We start from the raw sequence: 6,523 nt of genomic DNA, 5'->3' as shown, positions 1-6,523 counted from the left end.
TCATTGGAACTGGCTAACATCGCTGTTCATGAGGCTACAATACGTAAAACATTGAACAAGCAGGGTATCTACGGCAGGACACCACAAAGGAAGCCACTGCTTACTTAAAAGAACATTGCTGCACGCCTGAAGTTTGCAAAAGAGCACATTGACACTCCACAGCAGTATTGGCAAAATGTTTTGTGGACTGATGAAACTAAGATCGGGGGGAGGGGGGTGAACCAGTTATTAATTCTAAGGGTTCACTTACTTTTTCCACTGCCATTTTGAATGTTGAATGAGCGTGTTCAATAAAGACATGAGGGATCAGTTTTTTTGTACGTTATTATTTTAGACATATTATATTTGTCAATACCCTTGACTTAGATGAAGATCAGATCATATTTTATGACAAATTTATGCAGAAAACCATGCAATTCAAAAAGGTTCACGTACTTTTTCTTGCCACTGTATATGTGTGTATATACATACATACATACATACATGCATATATATATATATATATATATATATATATATATATATATATATATGAAAACCATGCACGGAATGGTGTGAAGAAGTAAGGGTGAGGCTAATTTCTTTGTAGGCCAGACTAGATTTGTGCAGCTAATAGATTAGGTCACATGATTACACAGAGTGAAACTCTCCATAAATTTGGGTTGATGTTTTTTTACGGCCAGCTTCTGTGACACATGGGTTACATAAAGTCATCGGCAGTGTTGGAGACTGTACATGTGAAATACAGAGTCTGGTGTAATGAATGTGAATAAACTGGATTATTTTCTCTCTATTTTCTTGGAGGAGAAACTTAAAGTAGATGGACTAAGTAGACATTGTCCACAAATGACACAAAAGGGCAAAATGATGGAACCATAAGTTTAGTGTTACTGCCTATCTGTCTGTAAGTGTGTGTGAGGTGATAGTTTGCTTCACATCATTCTTATTGCACCATTTGATGAGACCCTGTGATTATAATGCTTTGCTCAACCTTAATAATTTAATTCTCAAGCTTATTATATTAGATGTTAGTCCTCCCATCTCTCACTGCCTATTACTATATTTGTATCAGTTGAAATTGTTAGCAGTTTTAACAGTCAGTGCCTGTTTCCTTCCTGAAGTCTTGTTCCTCTGCTGAAAAGACGTTATCTTAACACTTGTCCTTTGTACTTGAGCTTGTCTCTAAACATTTCGTCCACATCTCACACACACGTAGCGGAAACTTTATCTCTAGACATAACATTTCAGAAGCCATGTAAGAGGAACAGGACCGCGCCGCGCCGTGGTCACACCGTGTCATTTGATTGGTTCCTGCGTGCTTTGCGGCTGCTCTGATGTAATTGAGTGCTTACGGTGAGCTCATTCCTGACTCTTAAGGCAAATAAAATGCTGCGGGTCATGGAGAGGAGTTCGTATCATGTTCCTGACGTCACTTTGGTTGCCATGGGTGTGTGTTTTGCATACACAGAGCATGCTGCTGCCTCAGTATGAAGTCACTCATCTCAAGTATGCAGCTTGGCGGGAACACTGTACTGTTTGGGTGTCTGGAACAGTACATTCCTGCCTGTGCTATTCTCCCAGAGTGCTGAAGGCCAGGAGCATCTGCACACACTTTGAGGAGAAAGTACTTCTTTGTGATTTAATTGTCTATTCAAGACTGAACCTAGCTGTTCTAACTTCAGTGGACAGGTGAAGTGCTTATTTGTGTGGAAAAAATTTTATTATGTCTGGTATAAATGTTTGGACTTTGTTTAGCAGTTTGAAACATATGGCATGTTATTGTCTGATGCAGTTCATCAGAACTAAATGAACAGCTGAAACCCTAAAACGGGGCTTAGAGCCAGAGCAATCAGTTGTGCTCTTCTGTAACAATAAAAGGTTTTATGGAGTGACCTGTATCTCACTGTGTGTTACGATGGTGGTCAAGACAAATGTGTCAGAGCTGAAATTTTGCATTTGCATCTGGCCTACAGCCTGTTATATATTCCTTAAATCAAAATCTTTCATCTCCTCGATTTTCTCTCCCAAAGCTCCCAAAAGTATCCTTCCCAGAGCTTGTGTGGGTGATCAAGGAAAAATGTAATTAGGGCCCAAATATAGCCTGTAACCTGGCACAGGATTGATGTGAATTTGTTCCTCCTTTACAATTTGGGCATGCAGATATTTTCTTGTCCATGGTAAGAAAGTTCAGATTGTGTGGTTTCCAGATTAGCAAATTCCCTCATTTTAGGTAAATCGTGGCCATGTTGTACTAGTTCGTGCCCACAATTTCATAAATCCATCATCCTTTTACTGTATGGTGATGACAGCTATAGCTGCTGTTATTGATGGAGACAATTTGATTGAGTTTTAGTTTGAGTTATAGAGACATTTCAAAAGCTTTACCGGCAACGGGATAGTATCTTGGGGGCTGGGCTTGAGCGTCGGCTCTGGTGAGCCCGGGAGTTAAAGGGGTCATGCATAGAGAGAACGATCCTTACTCCATGTTCTTTTCCAGGGCCTTGCAGCAGATCAACAATGAAGTCAACACCAGCCCCCAAGTCACCATATCGTCACTGGTAAAGCCCCCTGCCTCTCAGTATGTGATCTAGACACAAATTGGTAAAACATGGCCACGATTTACCTAAAACGAGGGAACAAAATGATAAACCGTGTTCATGTATTAATAAATTGTGGGAACAAATTCTTAATTCGTGTCCATGATATATTGTTTTTTTACCTGCGTGTCATGTGCGGAGCTCTGTAGGCATGTGGATGAATGTAAAGAACATGGACACTCTCATTTTCCAGGTTTGCTGCTCTAAGGTGTGTATTGTTTGACAAGCATGATTGAAGACTGAGACACATTCACTAGCTTGCCAGACCTTAATCCCAAAGAAAACTTGTGGGATTAATTGTAATATAGCAAGTGAAACACCAACATAGACACCATGAATTCTAGTGAACTGCTGATCCATTCAGTGAGAGAGTGGGCTTTGACTGGAAGTATTATGGGTAAGAAATGACACAATGTTTCAGTCTGACTGCAGTGTCAACATATTATTGCTCTTATAATGACAGTCCATGTTTGGGTGTCTACAAGCACAAAAAGAAAAAAAAAAATCTGAATTTGTCACCTATCCATCAGGTCTCCTGGGTAATGCTTGTCCAGTAGATTAAGATTAGCTTCAGTAATTACGCACTGTCCCTGCCACAAGCTTCAAGTGAAAAGTATATCTAATAGTAGGGTGACCAGACATTCTATTTCTTTATGAAACTGAAATTATTGGTCAGGCTGTGGTTTACACAATTTTATTTAACTTGTTACTATGGTAGACTACCTGACAGGATTAGCACTGTTATTATGGTGTAGGGAAATGGAACGTGGTGTTAGGAAAGAAATGACATTAATGTTTTGTCAGCAGAGCTTAGTTAACGCCATCCATTAACCCATCGTCAGTGCAAAATCGTTTGTATACACACCTGGCTCTCCAATGGACTTGTTCGCACTGTCCCTGACTTCAGCTCGAAGTAATTGATCCATTTAGATGTGTTTAGTTTCTATAGCACACCCAAACACAACGTCTTTCTACAGCATTTTCACCAAGCAAAAACTCCAAGGGAATGTTTTACACTGTAACTGTCTCCTGTTTAGTCTGCTGAGAAGAAATCAAATCTTGTTTACATTCAGATGAAAAAACGTCTGGGTCAAGAGCAGCCTCCCAACCAGCAGTTACCGAGTTGCACTGTACAACAAGCTGAATAAGCTTGTAAATGTTTGTACAAAGACATACCTAGCTGAGCTGCTTTACATGTGGTCTTCCCTGGGCCTCACACACATCAAGAAGAATGAATCTGCCTCGGTGTACTGGGGAACGCTGTTTTGTTTAAACACACTTCTGGCTTTTACCATTCCATTGCACAGCCATAAAAAGAGTGCGAGTCTAAATCCTAAAGCACAAGCATACAGGCAGTGTACAGTTGAAAAACTGTCCATTTGTCAACTCTTTTTGCAGCGTATCCTTACAAAAGTCATAATAAGGGCTAGCATGTATAATCGAATGCTAATATTGTCTAAAGGAAGTAAAGATAGACTCATGAGATCACACAGGATGCCACCTAAAGTGAGAGCACTGCAGGCAGACATGCTCTTGCAGCCCAGCTAAGTTTAGCTCTCTGACCTGACATGTAAGCGTGATGGGAGAGGAATATGACATCCTTTTTAAGGGCTTGCTGTGACTGAACACCGGAGGTGCTATTTCAGACACTAATCTCATGGGTACTGTGGTTGTGTGTGTAAATATGTTATTGGTCATCTGAGCAAAAGGACCTCCAGGAGAAAATGTAAATGACTTACAGGAAAACAAGCAAGAAAAGGACATCTAGATTGGGCTGCTTAATTTACAGTGGATAGTTTGAACGTGACGGAATAAAATGTTAAGTCAATATTGCTTCCAGCTGTAAATGACATTAATGCTCTTAATGTGAAAGTTTTAGGAGCTCAAGTGGGGTCAAGGACACACACACACACACACACACACACACACACACATACACACACACAGACACACATACAACCATTAACCACTTGAAGGTGCTGAGAAACAATTGAGACATATCAGAAAATTTCTGCACAGAAACGGCCAGGAGAGGTTTTTTAAATTTTTTTTTTTTTAAATGTACTGCCAACAATGATGACCTATGTGCCTTGACTGAGATCTAAAAGCACAAGAGAGTGGGAATGTGGGAAAGGTTTGTGTGAACAGGCTGTCCCAGCTGTAGACATAATGCCAGAGCTGACCTGGAACTGCTGGCGGGGAATGCGGTGCACGGATGAAGGGTAATAAGTTACCCAGAATTCAGTAGTCCAGAGGGGAGCATGAAAGGGTCATCGGCTTCAAGGAGCCTTATACCCAATAGAGACCAGTAAATTCACATGTAGACTTTGTTGTTCTATAATGGGTGTAAATTATACCCAATGATATGACAACAGTGAGTTCTACAGTCTGCTTCAGTCCAGCCGTGGTGTCTGACCACCTCAAATTAAAAGCTTTTGTAAGGAATTGCTCCATGTGGAGCTTCACTAAGTGCACTGATATTTCACAAAACCACAGTGTCAACACCTTATTGCTCCTATAATGGCAATCTGTGTTTGGGTGTCTGCAGGCACAAAAAAGATTTTTGATACCACATATCCATCGTGTGTCCAAGCTATTATTAGTACTGGTTATTATGTTCTGTCTGTGCTGTAAGCTCTGAGTGAGAAATCTGTGTAATATTAGGATGACAAGATGTTCTGTATTTTTTGGACATGTTCTCTTTATGAGACATATGAGAGGTCAAGCTGGGGATTACGTTTTACACAGATGACAGGTCAAAGATATATTTTTGTTGGTTAAACGCATGACTGGTATAATGATAACGACAACAACAACAACACTAATAATAATAATAATAATAATAATAATAAAGGAACAAAAGATTGTGGACACCTTCCAGATTTAGTCTCCCATTGCTGTTATAATAACCCCCACTCTTTTGGGAAGGCTTTATGCTAAATTTTGGAGCATGGCTGTTGGGATTTGCGCTCATTCAGCTGCAATAGCATTAGTGAGGTCATGCACTGATGTCGGTGAGGAGGCCTGGGGCACAGTTGGAGTTCCAGTTCATCCTAAAGGTGTTCAGTGGGGTTGAGGTCAGGGCTCTGTGCAGGCCACTTGAGTTTTTCCACTTCAACCTTGACAAACCATGTCTTCATGGAGCTCACTTCGTACACAAGGGCAATGTCACACTGGAACAGATTTAGGCTCCTTAGTTCCAGTGAAGGGAAATTGTAATGCTACAACATACACAGACATTCTAGGCAATTCTGTGCTTCTCAACTTTGTGGCAAAATTTGGAGAAGGCCCACATGTGGTATGATGGTCGCTTGTTCACATACAATTGGTGTATATGTAAATACAATAACAGAGGATGGATAGCATGCAAGAGCAAAAACAAAGGACATAGGAACCATAAGCAGGAGCAGGACACCATGTATGGGAATGGGATGGGAATTCAGATGCAAACAAATTTTAGGCAAGGTGCTAAATAAAATTTATAATTTAAACAGAGTACAGTGCAAAAGTTTTTATGCCCGTAGGATTCTTTATGATCACAAAGTAACAAAATGGTGTAATAATGTAAGTCATGACATGCACTAGTACAGAAATCAAAGCAATACCATTTCAAAAGTTTGTAGCTCTCTTTCCTGATGTGATCTAAATATTTTCTAATAACTTGTATGTCTACATTTTGGCTCTCCAACCTGTTTTGCATTCTCCTTTGGATCCTCTCAGAGCTATGTTGATTTAACCTTCTGGTTTAGATTGTAGTCTTGTTGCAGGATAAACCCATATTTCATTTTTAACTTCCTGGAAATTTTTTGTTAGGTATAAATTGTAAAAAAAAAAAAAAGTACGTCCTGGGAGGTGCACACTTTTGCACTTAACTCTACATTCCACAGCAAGGAGAATCTACAGCAAATAGCTGAATAACAATAAAT

The sequence above is a fragment of the Ictalurus furcatus genome, chromosome 15, assembly GCF_023375685.1.
Source record: "Ictalurus furcatus strain D&B chromosome 15, Billie_1.0, whole genome shotgun sequence".
Classification (NCBI taxonomy): domain Eukaryota; kingdom Metazoa; phylum Chordata; class Actinopteri; order Siluriformes; family Ictaluridae; genus Ictalurus; species Ictalurus furcatus.
The sequence above is the reverse complement of the archived record's forward strand: the minus strand, read 5'-3'. Positions refer to the sequence as shown.